This window comes from Macaca nemestrina, chromosome 1 (genome assembly GCF_043159975.1).
Source record: "Macaca nemestrina isolate mMacNem1 chromosome 1, mMacNem.hap1, whole genome shotgun sequence".
Taxonomy (NCBI): domain Eukaryota; kingdom Metazoa; phylum Chordata; class Mammalia; order Primates; family Cercopithecidae; genus Macaca; species Macaca nemestrina.
Genome location: NC_092125.1, coordinates 113,870,592 through 113,884,823, shown reverse-complemented (window position 1 = coordinate 113,884,823; position 14,232 = coordinate 113,870,592). Strand labels below are relative to the sequence as shown.

The 14,232-nt window shown below is 39.9% G+C and overlaps 1 protein-coding gene and 1 non-coding gene across 4 annotated transcripts in view; both read left to right on the top strand.

The window, feature by feature from the left end:
* The window catches only part of LOC105479088 (uncharacterized), a 157,641-nt gene that overhangs the window by 98,742 nt on the left and 44,667 nt on the right, over positions 1-14,232 (top strand). The window lies entirely within an intron of this gene.
* LOC112426219 (small nucleolar RNA U13) lies at positions 3,074-3,174 on the top strand. The gene has a single exon (XR_003017507.1). It is a non-coding gene; the product is annotated as a small nucleolar RNA U13 (small nucleolar RNA).

The window sequence follows — 14,232 nt, the reverse complement described above, 5'->3', positions numbered from 1 at the left end:
TAATTATTCTTTAAGGTTATTGCTTTATTGCTACAGGAATACTATTTGGCCATTAAAATATATATATACATTTTTTTGAGACAGAGTCTCACTCTGTCAACCAGGCTGGAGTGCAGAGGCATGATCTCAGCTCACTGCAACGTCCGCCTCCTGGGTTCAAGCCATTCTCATGCTTCAGTCTACATAGTAGCCAAGATTACAGGTACTTGCCAACATGCCTGGCTAATTTTTGTATTTTCAGTAGAGACAGGGTTTCACCGTGTTGGCCAGGCTGGTATCGAACTCCTTGGCCATTACAATCTTTCCTCTTCTTTCCTTTCTTCCTTCCTTCCTTCCTTTCTTTTCTTCTCTTTCTTTCTTTCTTTTTCTTTCTTTCTTTCTTCCCTCCTTCCTTTCTTCTTTTCTTTCTCTTTCTTCTTTTCTCTTTCTTTTCCTTTGTCTTTCTTCCTTTCTCTTTCTTTCTTTTCTCTTTTTCCCTTTCTTTCTCCCTTTCTTCTTTTTATTCTCTTCCTTCCTTCCTTCCTTCCTTTCTTTCTTTCTCTTTTTTTCTCTCTCTCTCTTTCTCTCTCTCTCTTCCTCCCTCTCTCTTCCTCCCTCTCTCTTCCTCCCTCTCTCTTCCTCCCTCCCTCCCTCCCTCCTCTCCTCTCCTCCTCTCCTCCTCTCTTTTCTTTTCTTTTCTTTTCTTTTCTTTTCTTTTCTTTTCTTTTCTTTTCTTTTCTTTTCTTTTCTTTTCTTTTCTTTCTTTCTTTCTTTGTTTTGCTGTTGTTGCCCAGGCTGGAGTACAGTGCTCTGATCTTAGCTCACTGCCACCTCCATCTCCCAGGTTCAAGCGATTCTCCCGCCTTAGCTTCCCAAGTGGCTGAAATTACAGGCACCTGCCACCACCCTCGGCTAATTTTTATTTTTAGTAGAGATGGGGTTTCTCCCATGTTGGTTAGGCTGGTCCCAAACTCCTGACCTCAGGTGATCTTCCACCTTCACCTCGTGTGACCTCTTCCACCACCCTAACTGCTGGGATTACAGGTGTAAGCCACTGAGCCGGGCTGGCCATTGCAATCTTAAAGTAGATGTATTGGGATAAAAATGTTTTCTCATATAAGTGAAGAAAGCAAGATGCAGAGCAGCATATTTAATATTATCTTATTTATAAATAAAAAGATTATGGATAAAGTAGAGTTATAGATACATAAATAATTTTTCTGAAAGTTAACAAGAAAGTGCTAATCGTTGGACACAAAGATCTGTTGGTGGTGGTATGACATGTTTTCTTTTTCTACCTCTCTCTCTTTTTCTATGTGGCTACATTCCTCTTATTTAAATAAAATAAATTAAAAAGTTAAAAGCACACTGCCATATGTTGTATGATAGAGGTGGTGGGTGTAATGGGATATAGAGGACAGGCATCTGAACGAGGATAGACAAGGGGAATGTCAGAGAAGACTTCCTGGATCAAAGGATGCCTGGATCAAAGGATGCCTGGGCTTCATTTCTAAGGTAAGAAGTTGTTAGATGAAGATTGAGGTATGGGTAAAGGAATGGTATTTTCAAAGGCATGGAGATGAGAGTGAAGGCAAGACATGTTTAAGAAATTGTTTTACAAATGTTTTGTTGGAGTGCAGAGTAGTCAACAAATTAAAAAGCGGGATATGTAGGTGTCAAATCACCTAAGGCCTTAAATAACCTCCTAAGGACTTTGGACCTTCTCCTAAAGCAAGGAAAAACAACTAAATATTTTTAAATGAAAAAGTGACCTGACTAAAATCCATAAAACCTTACTAAATAAATGCAAAGTTGTTCAATAATCCAACTATGTTAGAAGACTCACTGTATGCACAACATCGCAGAAGGGCCATCCTGGGGTCAGCTAACCTGGGATGTGAAAAGTACAATTCCATTCCTTGGAAACAGCTTTAAAGATGTGAGTTCTTCACGTAACATTTGTTCATTCATTTATTCATACTAATAAAAACAAATATTAAGTATGCTTTTATATTGAGTATACGTTATAAGCAAAGCAAATATTCTAAGCTTTGAGAACAAAGGTGCAAAATGCATTGTCTCTGTCATCAAAAAATTTAGAATGATAATCACAATGCACTCTGATAACTTCTACAGTGTACATAGTATGATGGAAACAGCAGAGGGAGTGCTTAACTTCTTAGAGGAATTAGAGAAGACTTTGAAAAGGTGGTGACATTTAAAATGGACATGAAGAGATAAAAGGAGCCCTCTAGATAAAAAGGGAGGCAGCAGGAATTCCAGAGATAGAAAATAGCAACTAAGCTAAAAAGAAAAAAAAATGGCACAGAAATGAGTAAGCGCATGACAAGAAAGGAACCTAGGCTAGACAGATAAAGGAGGCAAGGGACAGAGGTGAAGTTGTGAAGGATTCACACTGATGCAGTTTGGATGTGTGTCCCTTCCATATCTCATGTTGAAATGTAATCCCCAATGTTGGAGGTGGGGCCTGGTGAGAGGTATTGGATCATGGAGGTGGATCCCTCATGAATGGCTTAACACCATCCCCTTGGTGATGAGTGAGTTCTTGCTCAGTTCATTCAAGATCTGGTTGTTTAAAAGAGTCTGAGACCTCCCCATTTTCTCTTTTGGTGTCTCTCTGGCATGTGACATGCCTGCTTCCCCTTGGCCTTCCACCTTAAGTGGAAGCTTCCTGAGGTCCTCACCTAAAGCAGATGCTGGCGCCAAGCTTCCTGTATAGCCTACAGAACTGTGAGCCAAAAATAAACCACTTTTCTTTCTTTCTTTCTTTCTTTTTTTTTTTTTTTTGAGATGATGTCTCGTTCTGTCACCCAGGCTGGAGTGTAGTGGCGTGATCTTGGCTCACTGCAAGCTCCGCCTCCCGGGTTCATGCCCTTCTCCTGCCTCAGCCTCCTGAGTAGCTGGGACTACAGGTGCCCACGACCACGCCTGGCTAATTTTTTGTATTTTTAGTAGAGACGGGGTTTCACCGTGTTAGCCGGGATGCTCTGGATCTCCTGACCTTGTGATCCACCCCCCCTCAGCCTCCCAAAGTGCTGGGATTACAGGCGTGAGCCACCATGCCCAGCTATAAACCTCTTTATGTTACCTAGTTCTTTTGACTTGTAGTTCATGAGCATGTATGAGATATGCCACCTTTGAACCTTGTTACGTCAGTACATTATCTGTCTCACCTAAACAAAGAAATAATTATCCAGTCTCAGATATTCCTTTAGAGTAATGCAAACAGACTAATATATGCACAAACCTTGGAAAGGACTTCAGACTTTTTAATCCACAGGCCACAGGAAGCTGCTGAAGGTTTTACAGCAGAAGAGGTATTACGAGAAAATCTATGTTTTGGAAGATAGCTGTAGAGGCTGTAAAGAAGGATTGGAGTCTGGAGCCGGCCTAAAAACTTTAGGAGCTATTAAAACAGTCCTGGCAAGAGATATGATGAAACTAACTCAGTCAAGAATCATGAGATTGGAGATAACCAGGAGAGATCTGCGAAATGATTATAAAGAAGGTAGAAGATAACATGATTTATTGGATTTCTATCTTGCTCCCAGGCTCCAAGATAGGTACTTTATATACCTTATTTTATTTACTCTTTACAACAACAACCCCGTGAGGTAGGTGTGATGTGCCCCTTAAGAAATTGAACATCTGGGAGGCTAACTCACTCAAGATCACACAGGCATTAAATGTCAGAGCCAGGATTTGACCCAATGTCTGCTAGATGTCAAAGCCCATATGCTTTCCCTCTACTCAGATAGTACCAAGAGGACTTGATGACTGATTACGTATTTTCTCCAATTAGGGTTCCATCGTCACTCACTTTCCTAAATTTTGTAGGAAGCCATGTGTGTGCTCCAGCCTCTAGCAGCCCTGAGGAAGAATGTATTCCACTAGGTTACACTGTGCTAAGGGAAGGAGTACTTCTCACATTAAGCAGAGTGTGGAGGCCAAGGAGTGTTCAACCTGTCTAGGTGTGTATTTGTTTTCTATTGTGGCTATAACAAATTATTATAAGCAATTATCATAAATCAGTACACATGTATTACCTTACAGTTCCATTAGTAGTCTACCATGCGTCTCACTGGGCTAAGACTGAGGCGTCAGCAGGGTAGAGTTCCTTTATGGACGCTTTAGGGGAGAATTCTCTTCTTGACTTTAAGAGCTTCTAAAGGACACTACTCTGGCTCATGGCCCCCTTCCTGCAAGGGCAGGTTGAGTCCCTCTTACATATCATCACTCTGACCATCTTTACTGCCTCCCTCTTCCCCTTTAAAGGAAACTTGTAATTACATTGGGCCCACCCAGATAATCCAGGCTGGTTTCTCTACTTTAAGGTCAGGCGATTAGAAACCTTAATTTTATCTGCAAATTTAATTCCCTTTTGCCAAGAAAGGTAACATGTTTATAGGTTCTGGGGATCAGGACACGGATACTTTGGAGGCCATTATTCTGCCCAACATGCAGTTCTTTATGACGATTTAGATTTGAATCTTGTATTGCTAGTTTTAGAAATTTATAAGAAGAGGGTGGTGAATAAAGAGTTAACTAGTCATCCAACAAGCACAATGACCTCTTGACAATGTTGAGCGTGGTGTAGACTGGTGGGCCAAGAGCTGGGCCGTTGGGGTAGGCAGTTCACATCTTCGAAGAAATGCTCATCAAACCATGACCAGTGGAAACCAGGACACCAGTCACCTGGGAAACCAAGTAAACATAAACATACAGCCATCCATCACTGCCATCTGGAAGAAATTGGGTAGTGAGGGTCTTCCTGTTAGGCCTTGCTTCAGTATTTATTTGTGTAGCTGGAGATCCCAGACCAGCCTTTCTGTCAGCGATGCTTCAGTGAAGAGCATGGGGCTGAATCTCAGCTTGGAATTAAAACATGCCACCTTTCTGTGTGAATGTGGATGTAAATATTACCAGCAGACAGGTCACTCAAGAGATAGGTGCCCGTATTTCCAAGTCTAAACAATCTCTGTAGGTCAGACAGGGAGGCCCCATGTGCTTGTTGGCAACACCACCTTTAGCAGAAGTCTGAATTCCCGGTGAATGCTGCCTGTGTTCTGCTCTATCCAGAAACTATGGCCTCCAGAAGCTTTGCCCTACAAGCTCCATCCTAGTCAATGACTTCAGGCAGAAATGTGCAGGGAAAAGATGGCTTCAGTTGGGTCCACTGTATGAGGTGATGTGTAAGTTTTATGGGCTCTCCTCCCGGGAGTCCTTGCTTTTGACTGAGAATGTGTTTTCAGTTGTTGCTCCAATCTATCAGTGGTGATAGATTTGACCAGCTCCCTGCATATGTTCTCGCCATGTTCCCCAAGTGATTCAAAGCATATTTACAAAACAGCTGGCTCAGGTTGACAGGGGGCAAGTCTGAGGCGTGGATCAGAGCACAGTGAAGTGACCCATACAGGGAACAAACTTATGACCTTGGCCTCCTAAGCACTATCTCCTTACAGATTCAGCTAATACAGCTCCTGAAAGCCTGCCCTTCATCTACGTCCACATGCCACATTGAAACAGTCAAAGGCGGCCCGGCAGCAGCAAGAAGGAAAACATTCAAACCAAGTTAGATTTCCTGGCATCATGTTGTTTCTTCTTAACTTGAAGATACATTGGGGGACCCCTGGTCTGCTGACACTGTGTTAGATTCAGTCAAACACTTTCTGGATGGCCATGGAATACTGTGAGTTACAAGAGACTCTCCCATCCTCATCCATGGTTACAGTGTAAGCTCCTGAAGGGCTTGGCCTGTGTTGTACTTAGTCCTTGGCACGGAACAGATGTTTAAAGCATGTCAGTGAAATTAACTTTGAAAATGGATAAATTTGGCTGGGCGCGGTGGCTCACACCTGTAATCCCAGCACTTTGGGAGGCCGAGGCGGGCAGATCACGAGGTCAGGAGATCGAGACCATTCTGGCGAACACGGTGAAACCCCGTCTCTACTAAAAATACAAAAAAATTAGCCGGGCGTGGTGGCGGGCGCCTATAGTCCCAGCTTCTCGGGCGGCTGAGGCAGGAGAATGGCGTGAATCCGGGAGGCGACGGAGCTTGAAGTGAGCAGAGATCACGCCACTGCACTCCAGCCTGGGAGACAGAGAGAGGCTCTGTCTCAAAAAAAAAAAAAAAAAAAAAGGGTAAATTTGTGAGATAAATTCAATTTTTACATGTACCCTGACTTTACTTTGAAAAGCCAAATTCTCAAAAATTCTTATATTCCCTATCACTTATTTCATGGACAGCAAATAACCTAGAGTAATACTGCCCAATAGAAATGTAACACAAGCCTCAAATACCAACCACATACATACTTTTACATTTTTTAGTAGCCACATTAAAATAAGTAAAATTAAATAGGTAAAATTAATTTTCATACTATATTTAACCCAATATATCAAAAATACTGTAATTTCACATGCATGTTATATAAACATTATCAATTAGCTCTTTTTCATTTTTTTTTTTTTAAATAACTCTAGCAGCCCATCTCAATTCGAACTAGCTAAATAGCCACATGGGGCTTACTGCTACTGCATTCAATAGCACAGCTCTGGGCCCCTCTTCATTTTCCGTTCTCTCTTCGTTTTCATTTGTCTTTCCACTGCTTACCTCTGTGCCCCTACTCACTCCCCTCCTCTTCCCTCTTCTGTAATATCAATTTCATTCAGAAATGCCCTCCCCATACCTCTGCCAGTTCAATCGCACCCACCCTGCTAGGACAGTCTCAAGACTGGTGAATATTATGATTAATTAATATCCAAATAGCCCTTAGTAAATAATCCTTACTTTCATTGGCTCGTTAATAATGGCATGTAATAAGTGCCATTATTTCCTCTTTATTGTTGAAGAAACAGGTTCAATTTCAAACTATTCAGTGGTAGAGCAAGGACTTGGAAGCAGGTGTTCTGGGTTCAGAGCTTCCCACCATGCCACACACATGCTGCCATTGCAGAAAGAAACCTCCACTCATGGCCTCCCTCTCTCCCTTCTGACAGGAAAGAAAGAAAATTAAATAGCAGTTCCAGTAAATTATAACATGTGTTGTAATAGAAGAGACAGAGGGTTCTATGCGAGGATTTGGAAAGGGCATGTAACCTATCCTGCGGGAAGTCACCGGAGATATGGGATTGCAGAGCAGAGTGAAGTGATCTATACAGGGAACAAGCCTATGACCTTGACCTCCTAAGCACTCTCTCCTTACAGATTCAGCTTCTGATGGGGTTGCTTCTGGAAAGAGCCTGGTGAAGTGAGTCATAGTTTTAATCAACTGTCATGTTATAGTTTATTTCAGGCAAGTGGTTTAGGTAGGCACTGTCACATTATAAATGTCATTACTAGCTAAGACTGGCCTGAGGCTCAGAGAGCCACAGACAGTTTGAGAATATCTGCCCAACTCCTTCCTAAGCCCATTATTGTAGAAACTGCCCTGATTTTGGTGGGGACTTTTGGATCCTGAGAAGAAAAGCTAGACTTATGGAAAAACACATTTCTCATGTGCCATTTGCATGCAGCCCCCCACTTTCCATTATTGTGCTCATTTTAGAGCTCCAAGCATCATGCCTGGACCTCTTAGTCCTGCTTTCAGGAAGAGATTGAATTCATCTTTATTCTTTTCTTTCGGTTTTTAAGCAGTAGCAGTATGGTAACACTTCTCAATTTTATTTCCAGCTGTATTTATGGCCTCAATTTTCTTCCCAGTGATGCTCTCAGGTAGACTTAATTCTGGTTGTTTTGCAGCTTTAAGTTTTGCACAGTCTTGCTGGCCTACAGTGCCCCTTTGCTTGGAACTCCGATGCTGTGATTTTCCTCTTGAAATCCAAATCATCTTTGAAAAAGGCAACCAGTTTCTCACCTAAGCCACGTCTAAACAGGTCTGGTTCCCAGACCATATCTGGCATGAAAAGAGGCTCAGTGTAGCACACAATAGATGACTGTAGTCTAATTTTAGACCAGATGGTTGACCATGTCTCCTCCCTGTGATCCCATCTCTTACCTCCATCAGACCAACTCCTTAGGGAGGGACCCTCACAAGCATCAAGAACATACAGAAATAAATACATGTCTTGTCCTAAAACACAGAGGTGATCCCGCTCTTGTCCTGATTAAGACATTTTCACAGTTCAGTATACTCTACAAGATGAAGTCCAAACTCTTCAACCATGTAACAAAGTCCTTCATGTTTCCTCCCTCCCCAGACTCCTCTTCTATCATACCTCATACCCTACACACCAAACACACAAATGTCCCTGCACTTCCCTGAAAACATCGGGTGGGTTCAGGCCTGCCATCTCCAAACCTGAGCTGCCAGTTCTTTCACCCTCATCTCTGTGCACCTTGCCAACCCATACTCACACACATACTCACATACAGAATCTCACCTGGACACCCCACCGGCGGTCAAAACTGATCATTCCTTCCTTTGTGAATCCTGACACTGTCCACATCTTTAGCATAATGCCTGTAACATGCTGCTGCGTTTTTTATTTACAGAGCTAAACAAAAGGGACCTGGGGGCAAGGACTATTCCTGAATTATCAACTCTCCTTTGCCTATCAAGATGTCTATGCATAAATAAGCATTTTATTTACTGATAATCAAAAGGAAGATAAAGAGGTAGAGTGATGCCCTACCATAAAGGGTTATATATATATGTGTATATATACACACACACATATATGTATACATACACACATACATATATGTACACACACACACACACACACACATATATATATATATATATATATATTTTTTTTTTTTTTTTGACAGAGTCTTGCTCTGTCACCCAGGGTGGGGTACAGTGGTGTGATCTTGGCTCACTGCAACCTTCGCCTCTCAGGTTCAAGCAATTCTTGTGCCTTAGCCTCCTGAGTAGCTGGGATTACAGGCCCCTGCCACCACACCCGGCTAATTTTTGTAAATTTTGTAGTGACGGGGTTTCACCATGTTGGCCAGGCTGGTCTCGAACTCCTGACCTCGGGTGATCCACCTGCCTCAACCTCCCAAAGTGCTGGGATTATAGGCGTGAGCCACTGCGGCCAGCGCTTGCGCGCTCTCTCTCTCTCTCTCTGTATATATATGTATATATACATATATGTATAGTATAGTATATATATATAGTTGGCTGGGCATGGTGGTTCACACCTGTAATCCCAGTAATTTGGGAAGCCAAGGTGGGCAAATCGCTTGAGCTCATGAGTTCGAGATCAGCCTGGGGAACATGGCAAAACCCCATCTCTACAAAAGATACAAAAAATTAGCCGGGAGTGCTGACGTGCACCTGTAGTCCCAGCTACTTGGGAGGCTGAGGTGGGAGGATCTCTTGAGCCCAGGAGGCAGAGGTTGCGGTGAGACGAGATCATGCCATTGCACTCCAGCCTGAGCAACATAGTTTGACTCTGTCTCAAAAAAACAAAGCAAAAAAAAAAAGAAAAAAAAAACAGGATTTTTCTATGTTTCCCAGGCTGGACTTGAACTCCTAAGCTCAAGTGATCTTCCTGCTTCAACCTCCCAAGAGAAAGGATTTTACTCCACTTGTCCCTCACTTAGCTCCTCCTCTTTTATCTAGGAGATTTTTAAAAATCTAAGCATGATCAAGGTTCTGGAACTTTTTGATGGCCTGGAAGATAAAGGGAATCAGGACATCCTGGAAGAGAAAAGCAAGTTGCTGATAGTGTAGCATTTCCTCTGGGCTTAAAGAAAAATTATTAAAGAGACCCTCATGTATCCTTTTAGGTTTTCCAGCTTAGCTCAGTAGGATGGGAAAGGAAGGAGCATTCATGGCAAAAATCTTTATCTAAAATAAATTTTTATCTAACTTAAGTATTCCTTGCACTGTCACATATGAAAGTATGATATACAAAGTACAATAAAGTGAGGACTCAAACTTTTGCCCTGTTATAACAAAAGCCAGGAAGAGTATGGGATTCCTGGCTTATTGCTTGAAACCTACAATTTCAAGCTGAGTCAAGAAAATGCTATAGGATCTGAAATTATTGGGGTGATTTATCTCAGACTTACAGGATCTGTGAAACATTTTCCCCACAATCTTGGTTCTTTATAAATGGCTTATACTTCATATGGAAAAGACTTGATAATTTTGGAGTCTTAGTGGTAGTAGTTTAAAAAAAAAAAAAAAAGGAGATTTCATCTCCCGTAAGATCTGAGCATCTTTTATCAGATCTATCTACATAAAAAATTATATACACACACAGAGGACAAAACATATTTTTAAAAACAGTATCTGAAGACACTGGAGAGTGACTAAAAGCACGAAAATGCTGGAAGAAGCCAATATATGAAATAAGAAAATGGCATTGATGAGTTTTTAGATTTTACAGCTTTTAGGCCAAGGCAGGCTCTAGTCTGCACTATGTAGAATGGCTAAAGCTCCATATAAACCCCACATATTACTGGCTAGAAGAACCAGAGTATGGGGCAACCACAGCACAAAGAAAATTAAGAGGAAATCCCCAAAAGAATAGAGACTAAAGGGGGATCCCCATCTGCCCACATCTCTTACTGACCCTTGAGCTGCTCTCATATGGGACAGACGTCAAGCCATCGAGTGAAGTGAGAGTTTGACTGTGATTTGAACTGCTGCCCTGAACAAAGGGGATATTAAAAGGATAACAAAAAATTATAAACAACTTTACACCAAAAATTTGACAACTTAGATGAAATGGATAAAGTCTTTGGAAGATGAAAATTACCAAACTTACTCAAGATAAGCTACACAGTCTTACATTTACTTTAAAATTTGAATTTATAGTTTAAAACTATCCCTCAGAACAACTCCAGATGCTTCACTGGTGAATTCTAGCATACATTTAAGGAAAATATTACACCAATTCTACAAAATAAAAAAAAAAAGAATGGGAAGAAAAGCAACTAAAACCTAAGTTTCTATGTAGATTCTACATAGGTGATGTCATCTGTGAATAGAGGCAGTTTAGTTTATACCTTTGCAATCTGTATGCCTTTTCTTACTTTTTCTTGCCTTACTGCACTGACAAGGACTTTCAGTACGATGTTGAACTGAAGTAATAGGAGTGAACATATTTACCTTTTTTTCTCATATTAGGGGGAAAGTACTCAGTCTTTCACCATTAGGTATGATATTAACTATAGGTTTTTCAAAGGTGCCCTTTATTAGGTTAAGGAAGTCTCAACCTGTAATCCTAGTTTGCTTAGAGTTTTCATGAATAGTTGTTGAATTTTGTCAAACCATCCTTCTGCATCTAGTGAGAGGATGATATGGCTTTTCTCCTTTAGTTTGGTTGATATGATAAATCCTATTGATTGTTTTGTTTTGTTTTATTTTTGTTTTTGTTTTGAGACAGTGTCTTGTTCTGTCGCCCAGGCTGGAGTGCCATGGTGTGATCTCAGCTCACTGTAACCTCTGCCTCCCGAGTTCAAGAGATTCGTGTCTCAGCCTCCTGAGTAGCTGGGACCACAGGCACATACCATCATGCCCGGCTACTTTTTGTGTTTTAGTAGAGACAGGGTTTCACCATTTTGGTCACGCTGGTCTCGAACTCCTGACCTCAAGTGACCTGCCAGCCTTGGCCTCCCAAAGTGCTGGAATTATAGGTGTGAGCCAATATGCCCAGCCCTACAGATTTGCTTTCAAATGTTGAACAATATTGCATTTCAAGGAAAAATTCCACTTGGTCATGATAGATCATTATTTTAATATATTACAGAATTTGGTTTGCTAATATTTTGTTGGTATTTTGTATCTATATTCATGAGGATATTGGTTTGTAGTTCTGTTTTCTTATAATGTCTGATTTTGGTGTGAGGTTAATGCTGGCCTCAAAAAATGAGTTGAGGGCCAGGCACGGTGGCTCATGCCTGTAATCCCAGCACTTTGGGAGACTGAGGCAGGCGGACCACTTGTGGTCAGGAGTTCGAGACCAGCCTGGCCAACATAGTGAAACCCTGTGTCTACTAAAAATACAAAAATTAGCCCAGCGTGGTGATGTGTGCCTGTAATCCCAGCTACTCAGAAGGGTGAGGCAGGAGAATTGCTTGAGCCTGGGAGGCAAAGGTTGCAGTGAACCTAGATCATATCACTGCACTCCAGCCTGGGCTACAGGGTGAGACTCTGTCTCACACACACACACACACACACACACACACACGAGTTGAGAAATATATAAAGATCAGTAGAGAATCCAGACATAGCTAATCCACCATAGGCAATTCAATGCTGAAAGGATAGTCTTTTCATAAAATAATACTGGAACAGTTGGACATTTATATGCAAAAAATGTATCTTGACCCATACATTAAACTATATATGAAAATTAACTGAAAATTGATTAGAGGCCTAAATGTAAAAATCAAGTGTAAAAGTTCTGGAAGAAAATATAGGAGAAAATCTTTGTGACTCTGGGCTAGGTGAGATTTATTAGGTAGAATACGAAAAGCACATTCCATAAATGAAAAAAATTGATAAATGAGACTTTATTAAAATTTAAAAGCCTCCCACATTTAAATAACAATTTTAGGAAAATGTCATTTAAATATAGACATAAGTTTGGGGAAAATATTTTTAAAACATATATCTGGAAAAGGACTGATATCCAAAATACATGAAGAACCCTCACAACTCAATAAGAAGAAAACAACAATCCAATTTCTTTTTCTTTTTCTTTTGTTTTTCTAAAGGAGAAAACAACAATCCAATTTAAAAACTGGGCAAAAAATTTGAACAAACACTTCATCAAAGACAATACACAGACAGCAAAAACGCACATAAGTCTGTGTCCAACAACACTAATGGTAGAGAATTGCAGATTGAAACAAGACACCAGCTGTTACAAAAGCTGCTGAGAAGAATGAAGAGCAACTGGAACTCTCATACATTGCTGATGGGAATGTGAATAGCACAGCCACTTTGAAAAATAGTTTGGCTGTTTTTTATAAAATTAAATAGGCAATTGCTATATGACTCAGCAATTCCACTCCTAGATATATGCCTGATAAGTGAAAACATATATTCACACAAAAACACATCCACAGATGTTTATAGTGGCCATATTCATATTACTACAAGCTGGAAATATTTCAAATGTCCATCAAATAGTAATTCTATTCATAAAATGTGGTGGTACATCCATACAATGGAATATTACTCACCAATAAACAGAATCAAACTATTGGCAACAACATGAATAAATCTCAAATGCATTATAATAAATGGAAAAAAAATAGACTCAATAAGCTACATACTGCACAATTACATTTATAAGACATTCTGGAAAAGGCAAACTTATGGGGCAGAAAAAACTAAGTGGTTGTTTGTGGGCTGGGAATTTAGGTAAGAATTTGACAACAAAAGTACATGAGGAAATTTTTGGATTAAGATACATGTTCTTTATCTTGATGGTGGTGGTGGACACTGAACTGTCTATGTTTCTCAAAATTCATTGCATTTACAAAGGGTAGATTTTGCTGTACACAAACTATTTCTCAATAAACCTGACTTTAAAACAAAGAAAAGAATGTCAAAGTAAAGGGGTTTTTTTCATTAGACTGAAGAAGACACAGATCTAACCTCATTTTTCCTAGTTTACCTCACCCTTAGATCAAAAACAGAAATGATGAAATTGATATTTGTTGAATGGAAAAGAAAACATGGGGTTATATTAAGTGTAGAAAAGTAAGTATAAATTTCAAATAATGAAGTAAGGATACATTGTGATAACTGAATTATAGGCTGTGACAAGGAAAATGAACAAAGGATACATGAGAAGCATACAAAAACTTTCTCTTGTTGAGTATCAAGTGAAATTTACTTCCCAGAAGAGGTTACCATGGATCATATTAAGAATTAAAATTCACAGAATTAGCCTTTTCAATTTTTTATTTGATTTTAAATCAACATCTTTTTGATATTTTTCCTTTTGGCTATAAAACCTGAATCTAGATGTCATAAGAAGGCTACTTTTTAGGCAGTATACACTAGCTCATTTATAATTGAATTAGAGTGCCACTTTCAAAAGCATATTTTATTAGTAAAAAAAAATAAGCAAAAGGCTGAGGCAATTTTCAGGATATTTAACTTATGAAGAGAGGTAATTCAAATCTATTTTAACTTATAGATGATAATATTTAGAAAAATTAGAAATTCTTAAGTATGTAAACTTTTATATTTTGAAAACTATTTTAATTTAAAAAATTATTGTCATTTAACTTTTATAAAGTTGAAATCAAATGAA